The sequence below is a fragment of the Neomonachus schauinslandi genome, chromosome X, assembly GCF_002201575.2.
Source record: "Neomonachus schauinslandi chromosome X, ASM220157v2, whole genome shotgun sequence".
NCBI lineage: Eukaryota > Metazoa > Chordata > Mammalia > Carnivora > Phocidae > Neomonachus > Neomonachus schauinslandi.
In genome coordinates, this window is record NC_058419.1 from 34,224,261 (window position 1) to 34,238,725 (window position 14,465).

At 42.7% G+C, this 14,465-nt stretch overlaps 1 protein-coding gene across 1 annotated transcript in view; it reads right to left on the reverse strand.

Annotated features, from left to right (window-relative positions):
• Positions 1-7,047, reverse strand: part of HTR2C (5-hydroxytryptamine receptor 2C) — a 299,507-nt gene extending 292,460 nt beyond the window's left edge. The window contains exon 1 of the mRNA XM_021686453.1: positions 6,541-7,047. The gene's annotated coding sequence lies outside the window, so the exon portion shown is untranslated. The remainder of the gene's footprint in view (positions 1-6,540) is intronic.
• Between the last annotated feature and the right edge of the window lie 7,418 nt (positions 7,048-14,465).

A 14,465-nucleotide genomic window follows, 5' to 3' on the forward strand; every position in this document is an offset into this window, starting at 1 on the left:
TCCCTCTCTGGCTGTCTCTCTCTGTGTCAAATAAATAAATAAAATTTTTTTAAAAAAATATTTGAACGCTGTGACATTTACTCATAAGAATTTACTAATGACTTTAAAGACAACAGTCATTTTTTAGAAAAATGAAAAGATAAAGAGAACCCTAGTCAGTGTGGCCATTGCTATTCTTCTCTAGATAACAGTTGACATCACCTTTGGTTTTGGTGGTGTTTAATTTTTATTTAAAAAATTTTTATATTGAGCCTACCCCCCCCCATCCTGCATTTTAACGCTGAGTCAACTCTGAATGCTCACCTTCCCTTCCTCACTCCTAATCAAGCTGCTTCATTTTCTTTGGAAAGTTACATTCACTGCTCACTTTCATTCTTCCCAGGCTCAGCTAACCACCTTGTACAGTAGTTCAGGCTGCACCAAGGTGCCTCGAACTAACTCTCCATTCCGATTCCTTTATTGCTCACTCCTTTTATCACAAATCTACTCCCTTTATTGTCCACCAGAGGACCCTTTGTTTTTATAGTCACCTCCACTGAAAAATGAGAAACATGTTTAAGAATTCAGGGCAGATGAAATGGCCTTTGCTGACCACCTATATACCCTCAACGTTGTTCCATGTGCCAAAAGAAACTCTGATAGAGGAGTATCGTTGGAGATGGGATGGGGAATAGGCTCATGAGACTACTTAATGGAAAATGGGTCAGAAGGCAAGTGTGGTTATTTTAATAACTAACTTGAAATGTATTAATAATAGTAGCCTGTTAAAAAGGATCCATTTTCAACATAAGGAAGGTTAAAGAAGTTGGTATGTGGAAGGCAAGGAACCAAAAGGAACCATGTAAGATACTGCAGAAAAGAGAAGACCATATTGGGTGCCTGGATGGCTCAGTCGGTTAAGCATCTGCCTCAGCTCAGGTCATGACCACCAGGGTCCTGGGATCGAGTCCCGAGTTGGGCTCCCTGCACAGCGGAGAGCCTGCTTCTCCCTCTCCTTCTGCCTCTCCCCCTGCTTGTGCTCTCTCACTCTCTAACTCAAATTAAGAAATAAATAGAATCTTTTTTAAGAAAGTAAGAAGGCTATATCATGGATGAGATCTTTAGGATATAGAAGAAAACGAGATCCAGTGCACAGAGGGAGAAGTGAACTTTGGAGAAGAACAGGGGTTCTTATTTGTCCAAGGCAAAGCAAGAGAAGTAAGCACAGAAGTGATAAAGAAATGTCTAGAGGTAGAGGAGAGAGAAGCTACTAAAGATGACATCTTCCTTATACATCTCCTTTGCTTCTGTCTTCTCTGTACAGTGTGAAAGTAAAATTACTGAAATTAGGAGATTTGGGAGTGGAATACAGAAGTTGGCAAGAGTTGCAGAAGTGTGGAACATGTGTCTAGGGATATAGGAAAGGGAGTTAACAGATAAACTTGGCTTGTAAAAGGATTGCTGAGCGGCATTGAGGGCCCAGCTGAGGTTGGAGACTATAAATGTGTAGTTTTGTTAGTTTTCTCCAGTAATGCTCAGCAATCAGAGTAGAAAATAGGACAGATTAGCGCAAAAGAGTGGAGATAAAAGGTGGGGGCAGTGTAAGGGCAATGAGGGGTGTAGTGTGTATTGGGTGATGATGAGAAACGTCATGTCTGGCATAAGGGTCAGACTAGGAAGAAAATGAAGTGAAGCCAAGAGGGTGCCTGGGAAGTCTTGATGAGGTTGAAAAGCAGGTACAAAAGAAGTGAGGTGCGGAGTAGGTGGGTACTGAATGCCATAATCTGAGCGTAGTATTTCTGAACTTAAAATTTTAGAAAGTGATGTATTTCAGGTGTGTCCACGGGCCTGAAGACAATGGAAAAATAAGAAGTCAAGGAATTATGAGGCTAGACTATTATTTGGCAATCATCATAAAAAATGAAGTCTCTAGAAAGTGGCAAGATTAAAAATGGACGATAAGAACGAACCAGGTGCCAAAAATTTCAATGGAGGTGTAGACAGCAGAGACAAGAAAGAAATATTGAAATGTTGTAAGCATCAATAAAACATTATTTAAGTAAAAGTAGAAGAGAACGGTTCTAGTGTGTTGGAAGTTAATAAAAAGGGGGGGGGGGGGAACCAGTGGAGAGATTCACCCATAGTGTTAAGCCCTTCCATACGGAAGAGTAATAAGACTCATGAAGTGGGGAGAAGTAGAGGATAAGAATTAATCCATCTCCACTTGAGGGATCTGTCAGGAAGCAGGAAAGCTTCTGTAGGAGTGATCCAAGTAAGAAAATTCCAGATTTTGGTTATGGCAAGGAGGTGGAGGAAGTGTTCAGTGAAAAAGCTGAGGATCTTTCCTTTCCAGTACGTTGCTGTCCAGAAGAACTTTCGGCAATGATGGAGATAGTCTGTATCTGCACTGTCCAAGAGGTAGTCACTAGCCACTTGTGGTTGTTGAGTAGCTAAAATGTGGTCTGTGAGACTGAGGGACTGAATTTATAATTTTACTTAATTTCAGTTAATTTCAATTTCAATAGCCATATGTGGCTGGTGGCTGTTGTACCATGCAGTTCTAAAGTCTGTTCGACAGCTCTCAATACATTTATGCTTAGTTATTAATGGGTAATGACGAAAATAAGTTACCCCTGCTAAGTGGATGTTTGTATTTAAAGGAGACAGTGACTGAGGTTAAAGCAGGAAATTCCTGAATGTAGAATTTCAAGTGCTGAGGAAAACCATGAAGGCTACTAATTTGGGGGCCAAAAGCCCTTTCTAGTGCTTCTCAAATTCAATCATGTAAACCGGTCCTCTGTGAACAAAGTTAACGCTAATGAATAAGATTGACTTTATGAAATGCCAACTATATATACAATCTTGTAATAAACAAGTATCTTAGTAAACTGCAGATGGCACAGTCTTAAACACAGCTGAAAGGAGGAAGGATTAGATGAAGTAGAGATGCTGGGTACAGGGAGGAAAAAAAAACATAATTAAGATTCCAGCTCATGTGCATCTTATTTGAACTCCTGCTTTTTTACTCTATCATTTGTGTATAAAAATGTCAGAAATGACTGCCAAAGGGTTGTTGCGTGTGAGCATTAGATTAAATCTGCTAGTGACTGGCTAAATGATAGTGCAGCTTAACCTCTTGATGGGTTTCAATGTTACTTGTTTAAAATGGAGATTACGAGGCTGTTTTGCAGCCATGTTGTCAGTATATGAGGAGGGCTTAAAATGTTTTGAAGAAAGCCACTGATGGATGGATCAATTGAAACACTCATTGAGCTGGTGATTGGAGGTTTCTGAGATTCAAGAGTATACAAGTTATAGATAAAATAACATAGGTATACTGGAAGAGTGACAAATAATAATAATAAATATGCCTTTGTACAATAACTTAAACATTTTAAATGCTTAATATCCATGTGCTTCACAATAATCATATAGGATTAACATATTACATTAATACATAACATACTAATATATGTTATTTTATTACAATAATATATGTTATTAACTCCAACTTACAGTCAAGTTTTCCTAGTTTGCTCATGGCTATCCAGGCTGTTAGTGGTACCAATTTACTATTTCTTCCACTAGACAACACTGATCATTACCAGATGCTCTACTAAAATAATCTCAATACAAGCGCTATACATTCTCATTTTGTGAGGTATTTGACTGCTGTGAGAGTTGGGTGGTAAGAGGTTCTTTGATGATAATGGCCAAATAGTCGGAAGCTTCTGGAGCCACTGTAACTTGGGACTTATTTGCCTGCAGGCTCAGAAAGTAGCCACCTCCTTCCATCTCAGGCCTTGAGCAATTGAAGAAGAGTAGCTGAGGCTACTAATGTTGGTTTCGGACAATCTCTTTCTCAAATTTTGTTTTAATTTTTCTGTTTCTTTTGAGGAGAGAGAAATAACATTGACTTGAAGGAAATAAAATAACAGAATTCTTGCAGGCTTCAGATTATTATTCAGATTTAGGTATTCACCAGCTAAATGCAGAAATATTCCTAAATAATTAAATTCCAAATGGTAGTGATAATCCTGCAAATCTCCCATGATTTTAGAATTTATTTTCCAGAGGAGAAATCTACTACCTGTAAGCTGCTGGGGGTGAGATGCCCATGTTGCTTAAACCTTTAGCGGATCAGTCCAACATTATATCAGAGATGCTAGGTTTTTAAGATTTTACTTGTATTGTTAAAGGAATAAACATCTTTTCCCCAGGTAGCCTTGAAAGCACAAATAAATATTTTTTATTCCAATGTCATAAATTAATCTACAAGAATACCTTGAGAGATGGAAGGAAAAAAATCCAATGTTACCAATAAAATGAGAATATCTTCCTTGTGCTAGGTCTTGCTATGAAGACCATGTGAAATAATGTATATATGTAATGTTCCTGGCTCCATGCCTGGCATCCAGTAGGTTCGCAAAAATGTCAGCTCTCACCTCTCTTCCCATGATTGCATACTGCACCAAAGCCTGTCATGCTATTATCTGAAAATATCATCATCCTCATCCATGACAGCTCTAGATATAGATCCCTCAGGAAAGCATAGGAAGGGTTAATAACCTTCTCTAGATTATGCAGATAGAAAAACACTGCCAGTGTTGGCTTAAGCACCCCAAATCCTACCTTGACATTGCAATCACAAACCTTATCCACCTTCGGAATTTCAGGACTTACCTTGGGCTTGTTGCTGTAGATGATAACAGCTAGTAGGAAAGAAATTGCATGGATGAAATAAATAAATATTTTATTTCCTCCCCAGGAAGATTAGAAGAACATATTTAAGGAATAACAAATTTAATTAAATATTCTACAACCCACCTTCCCAAAATATAGAAAAAAACTATTTAATTCCCCCTACCCATGAGGTGTGTGGGGGGAGGGGGAGATAACTCTCAAAGATCAAGGTATCAGGGTGCAAAGAAATTATACTCTTCATAAAGGATGATATTCAGGGTGACTTAAATACTGCAAAACAAAAACAAAAACAAAAACAAAAAACCAATGATCATGGTAGAACTCTTCCCCCCCCCCCCCCCGGGGGGCATGTCAGTTGGCCCTTTTCATTGTGTCTACACATACGTGGTCAACTACAGTAACACCTTGTTTCTACCGTGTTCGTGTTTTGATTGTCAGAATGGCTGATAAGTGGATAAACTTCTTAATTAAAATTTAAACTCTAGAACCCAGATGTCCTTTTGCACCACTGTGTGTGAGGTCACGAATGTCTGCAAACTGGGGAGCTCAGTGGTTACTCACTGCGCAGCGTCTTCCCCAACCCCAATCATTTTAGCTAAGTGCTATTCCACCTAGAGCGAGGTTCCCTCCGTTAGCCTGCCTAAAAGGTATGTGGTGAGGGGCATATGCACTTAGTGGCTCAGCAGCCAGAGGTTTCCTTGGATGGGGCTTGTGATGGTAAATATTAATGAAGAAGCTGCGCGGTACTGGCAATGATTCTCGACCAAATTAGATATTCTCTAAGTGCCAAATGTCGCCCGCTGAATCTGAGTGGAGGAGTGCTGTCGCTTAAAATAAAGGGGTCTTGAACACAATACAAACTGTTGGTCACCTCAGGTCGCATACTATCCAACAGGAAGCAAAAGGCAAAGGGCACGGCGCAAAAAAAAGAAACAGACACACAGACACGTTTTGCAATGACGAACTTTATGTGGCTTCAGGAACGGCAACCTGTTCTTATGCTTAGCAGTTCCGAGGTACACTGTTAAGACTGCTTGTCAGGTTAAACTGAGTTAAGGAACCGGAATAAGAGGCAGCACTGGAGACCTTTCCGCAATCCTCTTCAAAATATAGTGACTTAGGTAAACTAATAAAAAAGGCTCACTGAATGCCCTTATACTCTCCTCTTAAACTTACGTGACCATCAGCAGCGCTGTTCAAATTCAGCCCACAGCTGTTAGACCCAGACCCAGATCCGCAGTGTTCATCTCGCCAGAGTTACCGGTATTCACTTAGACCCTCCAAAAATTGGGGCCGGTTTTCAGTGAGAACATAATAGAAGATCCTTCGCCCCACTCTGCTCCCACTGTCCCAAGCCTTGTGCCCCCCTCCCACCTTCCTGAAATCGGATTTCTTAAAAACGTAGCCCGTATCCCCAATTCAGAGCACCTTCCGCAGCCAGAACCTCTGCCCAGAGACACCCACGTTCACTCTCCCCCCGCCCCCGCCCTCCACTTCTTGAGACCCCACGCCCGCCTCCTATTTCTCTCTCAGCAATCCGGGTGCTGGATTCTCGAGACCACCGCCCCCTCCCCCGCATCCGCCCAGAGCCTTCATCTCAAGTCCCCGCTTCCCAACCTCCTTTGAGGTTTCAGTGCCCCTCTCGTGGAACTAAGACCCCTCTCCTCCCAGAGACCCCAGCCTCTCCGTGAGCTGCGCGTTCAGAGTCCTTCCCTACCCCCCGCCCCCCACCTCCCGCTCGGGCCAGCGCAGTTGTGCAAGCTGCAACCATCCGGGACCTGTCCCCGCTCCCCACCCCATCCCCCGCCTAAACCCTTAGGGTCTCGGCTAGCAATGCCGCCCGGGGCTCCAACTTACCACAAGCGTCCGGGAGGAAGACAAGGCAACGGTCGCCGCGGCGGCAGCTAGACGAGAAACGGACTCGGCTGCAATCGCCCAGCGGAGCCCGCGGCAGTCAGTGCGCTGCGCTGCGCGCCGCAATCTCGCGCCTCGGCGGAGGGAGGGAGCTCGGCGCGATAGAAAGCACCGGCGAGTCGACCTCCTCTGGGCGACCGTGCGCCCCCGGACAGGTTTGGCTGGTCTTGCTCCACTATCTTACTCTAGCTTAGTAACTGACCACCTCCAGCATCTCTGCACTATTCGCGTCTTCTTTCTTCTTCGATGGCCCCTAACTAACTACACTACTCTAAACGGACGAAGGCCATCACGCGAGCGCCACGACGATCTCGACGACTCCGACGACAACGGTGTGCAAGAAGGAAGAAAAGTTCATATGCAATCGCAGGTAAGGGGCGGCAGGCCGATGGAGCAGCCAAGGCTGGCAATCCAGCTGCTCCAAAGGCAGGATCGGAAAGATCGGTGCGCCCGAGGATGTGAGCTTCCTCGGCGAGCACCAGAGCGCCTACCCCGCGCTGGGGATGCTGCACCGCTCTCTTGGGCCAAAACCGGAGGAGGGGTGGAGCCAAGAGCGACCAATCAGCGCTCAGCGTTACACTGCCCCCGGCCTGTTTGGGCCGTCTCGTAGTGCATCTGGAACCTGCTGGCAGGGGGCGCGAGACCCCATGGTGGTGGTGGTGGTGGTGGTGATTGACTTGATTTATGAGGCCTGGAGAATGGGGGGAACCAGGGCCAGTCATGGGGGGGCGTCTCAAGAATGCACCCTTAAAGATTGAAAAAAACACCTCTTCCCAGACACACACACACACACACACACACACACACACACACACGCACACACCTTAACATTTCCTAAATCTCAGAAGTTCCACCAAGCTTTGAAACTCCCGCTGAGGTTCCAGGCTTTTCCCCAACAGGAGCAACTGAGGCATTCACAAGGTCAAACATATTTAGTGAGCAAAGGCCGAGGCCCTCAGGCCCTCTTCCCCCCCTTGTCCCTAACCCCAAACGCAGAGAAGGGAGAAAGGAAGACTCTTGGCCTTCATGCCCCAAGAGGGCACCGCTTAGTTTCCTTCTTGACCCCACAGCCCCCGCTAAGTGCTTAGAAAGACACCCCGAGGGCAGCCCCTTTGCGTTTCTGAGGTGGGGCTGCACCTCTATCTCTGGTCCAGAGCCTGAGGCCCACAGCCAGTTGGTTGCCCAGCCACTGTGAGGGCTGCCTTGGCATGGTCAAGACAGCAGGGTAAGGGGCCAACCACAAAAGCTCCCTTTTGGCAACTAACGGGATGCCGAGCTGCAGCCCCGCAAGCAGAGCTCTTCTCCACTGGCTCCCAGGCGCCGCTGGGCAGGTGCCTGCGGTGTCCTGGCTGCCCCACAGAGAAGGCGGGTGGTTGGAGCCACCTTGGCCAAGACGTCTAGGAGGTACCAAGACCACACTTAGAAAAGGAGACGATCCCACCGAGAAGGGGGCAAAGCAGATTCCTTCTAAGAAGAAATGGGAGGGAGGGTAGGGGGTTCTTCTTGGCCGAGGCTCCGTGGCGATGTACCGAGGGCCGCGGAAGAAGTGGGCACTGGCTCCCTGCCGGTCCCAGGTAGCTGCACGAAAGAAAGAGATCGAGGCTCAGTTTGGCTACTTGGGACCCGACCACAGAGCGCCGATTATATGGAACGGACTACATGGGAGGCCATACGGCAGCTAGGAGCCTCGAACCCCAGGGAGAGCAGGGGGAAGGACGCGGCTGGCCGCTCTGGGGACCGTTCACCTCAGTAGCACCAAAAGTTAGGGTTGGGGAAGGAGGTGGGAGCAATGGTAAGAGTTGGGTCCTTTCCTTATTCCGAGTCACTTCTTTCTGTGCCTTGGTTTCCTAATTTGTAAAAGGAACTTCCTAGTCTATTTCAATAGCGGCTTTTGGGAATCCTGGGATTCCCTCCATCCCCAGCGAATTCAGACACTTTCGCAGCGTTCTGATTTTAATTTGGCAGTGAACATACTGTCCACACCCAAGTTCTGTTTCGCAAAGCAAAAACCCATCGCAGTTTTCTTGAAGCATCTGTTGAATGCTACTCTATGATGCCGCGCAGGTGGCGGCGACAGCGCTGCCAAGTCCACGGACTGCACAACATTCGCATCCTTAGAACTGCTTTGTTAGCGAACAGTAATTTATACATATCAAAGAGAAAACGTATGTCTTCTTTTTAAATAATTAAGCACTCATCTTTAAAAATTCCCCAAGTGTCCTCTTTCTCTATGCCCGTGAGCACAGAATGCTTCGTTCTGGCTTTTCTGGCGGGACTTACTTATTTTGTTGGAAGCTGAGACATTAGTTTTACTTTTAAAAATGTAAATATAAATCCCTAGGATACATTCGCCCAGGCAAAATGGACTCGGCTGAGCCGAGAGCCTGAGATAGCATCCACCGAAGGCGGGGACCTCTTCGAGCTCACCAGCTCCCTGGGGAGCTGGCTTAGAGCCGCTGACCACAATAACAACAATGACGAAGATGAGTGTGGTCATAATCATAATCATAATAATTATTACGATTATTACGACTACTTTTACATATCTCGCTCTTTAGGCTGTTCTCGTTCTCCTCGAGAAAGGCAAAAGTACCGAGAAGGACCCGGGGTGAAGCTCACTCAGGGATGGGGAAGGTTCCCGGTGCATCACGGAGTTAGCTAACCAGGCGGTGGGCTGAAGCGTGCCTAGGCTCCCGAATTCGAGTACACACGGGCAGGCAAATTTTGCCTTTGAGCGGCGCCCGCCGAGTGGCCGGGAGTCGGCGAGGCTGAGCCCGAGCCGGGGACGCAGCCGGGCTCGGGGCGCCGGGTTCAGCCAGGAGCGCCAGCTCCACTTTCCGGGCACAGGCGGCGCATACCGCCTCTTTGGGTTCTCCAGGTGGCGGCCTGGCCCAGCGCTAGAGGATCCGATGGGTTTTGGTGGTTTTGGCAACACTAGCTCGGAGAGTATAGTGCAAGGAGTAATTTAGGGCGCACTTTAAGATCGGGAAAGCAAACTCAAAACAAGTACATGCCGGCGCGCTCAGCGGTCGCCAGAGAGGTTTTCTCGAACTCCTGCCTAAACTGGGGAATCAGCCGAGGATTTTCCCGGCTTTCCCTTCCCTTCCTTAGGTCTATGGAAGTTGTCCCTGGAAAGAGAGGAGTCATATACTGTGAAATCCTCGGCTTTGAGGCAAATCCCCAGCGGACCCCGGAAGAGTTTCCAAAAACTTGCCGCGTTTTCTAAGGCTATAGACATGCTTTTGCAACTTTCACACCAGGGGGATTCCCCCAACCTCAAATATGTTCCTTTCCAAAACTCCAGATTTAAAAATTCAGGAAGGATTTAAAGAAGATTGTTAATAAGTAGATAAAAGTTCCTCGTCCTTTAAGACTTTGGGAACGTTCTTACACACAATAGTAGCTCATTGGAAAAATCTACTTCTTTACTCATTACTATTTCTCCTCTTGACCAGAGAACCCTATTATAACAAACCTAGAAAATGACAGATTAATATACTATGATTGATTTATTAATAAGTGACCGGGTTCTTGAAAAATATTCCAAGGAAGATATATTTGCAAAGCAAAAGAAGCTACACAAAAAAATTCTACCTGGAAATTTTTACCACAGGACATAAATGCAAGGCATTTTGATATTCCTTCCACCCATATTTTTTTTTAGGTCTAAAGGAAATCCTGATAGAGGGGTTTTTTTTGTAATTTTACAATTGTATCAGATAATATTTTCAGCATTTCATATTTTTGCTTAACCAGAAAAACCCAGGATCATACCCATAATATCCATCATTGAGGCATGATATAGGAAGAGATAAACTTTCATATTATTTTACACAGCAAATTTCTCCTTTACTGTTCCTCAAGCGGGGTCACTGAATAAGAAAAAAATCTTAGATACAGTTGGCTCATTATACACAAAATCTTTTCAAAGTTGGTAGGATTATTTTTAATGAAAACCAGAGCAGTTGAACTCTATGTGCTGTGTAGGAAGGCAGGGGGCAGTCTCTGATCATGTCAGTCTCTCTGAGTGCAACTTGTTTTTGGAAAGATCCCTGTTTTAGCAAAAAACAACAAGCAACTCTGATTCTCTGATACTCTCATCCCTGGTTGGAGAAAAAAACTGAAAACCTTTGGGGAAGATTTGGAAGTTCCCGTCTACATATTTTTGCCACTTCTCAGAATTAAAAGGTATATCAAGATTAGGAATCCGTGCTTATTATTATTTTTTTAAACAAATGTTACTGAATTAACGTAATTGTATCTGACATTGTTGTAGTTGTGACTTCTGGTAATCAAGTATGTATTTTTAAAAAACCAATAATATACATATCAGTTTGAGTAGGGAGGGTATGGATTCTAATAGCCTCATCAAGGAGGAGAAAGAGCAACAAGCTACTTAGATGTCCGTTCTTTAGAGAAGCATGGGTTGTCATGGAGCACATTCATGCTATGATGAATGCATTTTATATTATGGACATGTATTTCACTCTTCCAGGACAGAATGAGAAGGATGACAATTAAGGCCTTTTGTTTAAATTAAACTAAGATTGAAAGGCCAGGGCAACAGTGGTTTTTCTTTCATTCCTAGCCCTGAACTAGCAGTTTGTTGCCTCTACATCTTATTCTGACTCTTTCAGACCACTCTGATCTCTACTGTGCATTCCTGTAGTAATTAGGACTTTTACTATGCATGAGAATATTTGCTTGTTTGAGAGTTGTCTCTGAAATTCATGTGTGTGGCTTTCCTGATCTGTAAATCAACATTATTACATTATTTCAAATGAAGTATGTCATCGTGCATTGCTAGCTATTTTCTTCTTTTCTTTTTGGAAGAACCATCTCCTCAACCAAATTGTAAGCGTCTCAGGGGAAGGGGTTTAGTCATATTCTTTTCTTCATCGACTTTGTTCCTGTTTATCCTAATACTGGGCACAAAGAATATAAGTAACAATGATAACTATTAATTGTTGACACAAAAGCTGTTAGGATGAAAGGTCAAGAAGGGCAGGGCTGGTAAAACATGAATTTTTCAAGGACCTGAATATAAATATAAATATAGTAAGTGTTTTACTAAATTGGCCCATCATGCAAATAGATCATGACAATTTGAACGGACCAAAGTAAAACTTAATAGGAAAAAATGTGAGATGCTGAACTTTGGGTACCAAATTTCCATGCACAAATTTTGGTCATGGTGGATTTTAGTTGGCATCTGGATCAACAAGTCCTCACTGTGATATCGTTGCCAGAAAACCTAATTTTATCTTGGGCTTTTGCAACTTTCACAGAAAGAGGATACAGTTGGGCTCTACTTGGTGCTTCCAGGCACAGTATTTAAAGAATGAAATCAGTAGATTGGAGTTCATGCACAAGAATGCTTGTGTCAGAAGGGGGCTTGAATCATGTTATGTGACAAATTTTGGGTTTGTATCCTCTGGAACAAAACTCTTGGGATACATGCTAGCTGACTTCAAATATTTGAGAGATTTTCTTATGGAAAGGGGATTTGCTTTGTTTCCCGAGGTTAGCATTCCTATCTTCTTTGTGTTTGTTCTCTCGGGGCCTGGAACATTGTATGACACAAACTAGGCATTCCGTAAATATTTGCAAACAAGGAAACTATGACGCAAGAGAATACACCTGGGAATTAGTGGAGGACCCTACAGATTCTGGCTCTGTAGGAGAACTTCAAAACATTCAGCACTGGTCAAGGGTGAAACAATCTGTTTCTGAAGGTAGTGAGCTCTCCAATATTGGGATGTTCAACCCTAGAGGTTAATCACTTAGTGGGGATGTTACAAAGAAGAGTACTATGAGAGGAAAGGGGGGAAACAGGTAGCTAATGAATGATATTTCAAGCTCTTTCCAATCCTAAATCTTGCAGAGTCCATAAATGCAGTCTCAAGCTAGTTTTAGAGGATAAAAAAGAATGTTGAAGTTTTTGAAAAACAGACTGAGGAAGTTATCCACTGTGGACTTGCCATAGATTCAGCTTTGCTACAGGAAAGAAGCAGCTTTTCACCAAGACCACAAGACAGTTTTGTTGAGCCTGGTGCACTTGCTGGCTACTGACTTCCATGGAAAATAAGCTTCAGGAAGCTTATTATCATGAAAACAACAGTATTATGTTGGGATACCTTTATAATTCTAGAATACTATGAAAATGATCAAATAAAAAATATCAGGGTATGATTAAAAGATGTAAATTAAATTGAAGGTTACTATGGGAATTTCACGAACACAAATTGAATGTTAGCTTTAACAAAAGGAGAATTTCTTCTTTATTAACCAGCATAATATGTGTGCATGGACTTCAATATTCTTCAGTAACATCTTTGCCTGAGACTCTTGAGATTTGCCAAAAGAAAATTTTCACTAAGAACTGGCATAGAGAACAAATTGAAGCACAACTGGAAATAATGTTTTGGCGGCTTTGTTTATTTGTTTCCCTACTAATCATTTTATGTGACTGTACAAATTGGCAAGAATTTTGGGCTAACAAGTATACCAAAGAAGCCTTTGAACTAAATCCTGATTATACAATCATTTTATGTCAGAAGTGATATAACTCATCAAGATATGATAAATGGGAGTGAAGAATAAGTTATAGAACATGCACAGATCAAGCTTAGAATCTAGAGTTAAGGAATTTCAAAAATACGTACCTTATCATGCAGTCTTTGTATAACTGAGTGACCTGCTTTTGTTTATTTGACTCTATTCCTTTATTCTTGTCCTAAGAGTTATTATTCATTATTAGTTCAGTGCTGCCAGATTTTTTAAAGATTGAATTTAAATTAACAATCAAAAATATCTCCTGGATCTCAATAAATAATATTATCACATAAAGCTGTGTTACAAGTGAGGCCATTTGTTCAGTATGATGTAAAGTTAAGCTTAGTTCAGAGAGCTGTTGTTTCTTAGTTTCCCTAAGGCTGTAATGAACTCAACACATTGCACACTAAATAGACATATACCATAACTCCAATATACGTATCAGCCAAGCACACATCTAAAAGGTGAGAAAGAGCTCTTTAAACTAGAATTTGTAATTCAAAAGGGGAAACATGCTTGAGTTTAAAATCCCCTTTGAATGTTATCAACTGTTGCTTTGCAGATGGGATAGCAAAGATAAAAAGGAATTTATTTATCAGTAATGCTCAAAATATGGCACTATTTCCTCCCCAAAGATCTTCTACTGAAAACTTTCAGTATTTTTGAAAAAGATAAATTTCTCCTCTTTGTGTATACTCATTAAACAAGAATATGAACAATGGTCTATATTTCACTGTAAGATGCTACCTACCTAACAGAAAAAATCTTGTACATAAAATTTTAAACAATAATCAATTTCACTACAGAACTCATACAGCTGTATTATTTTCTTAGCTTGATATCCATACTCTCCCCAGTAAGTAACATAATCAACTAAGTTTAACTAATTCATTTGGATAACATGACTTATAAGCTCTGTGTCCCCTGTTCTAATTCATCTGTAGTATCAAATATGTCATAGGGGTTTTGGTAAACTCTTAACATCTGCCATCTCCTAAAAATAATGTATGTTGGAAACCATCAGATTTAGTGTAGCAGAACCAAACCAGATATCAAAAACACACTATCACTACCACCCTTACTGCCACCACCACCAATCTCATCATCTTTTCTATCATCATCGTTGGGAAGCTGGCCAACAAGCATTACTTAGTTGATGAATAAGCACCAATCATTTGCTTTGTTAATGGTTACTTTCTTCTCTTTATCAGACTTTGCTTCTCTCTCTTCTCACCATGACATGTTTACATAGAATTAAGACCTGCATCATACCCTTATCCAAGTGACACCTCCTTCTCTCAAAATATCTTCTC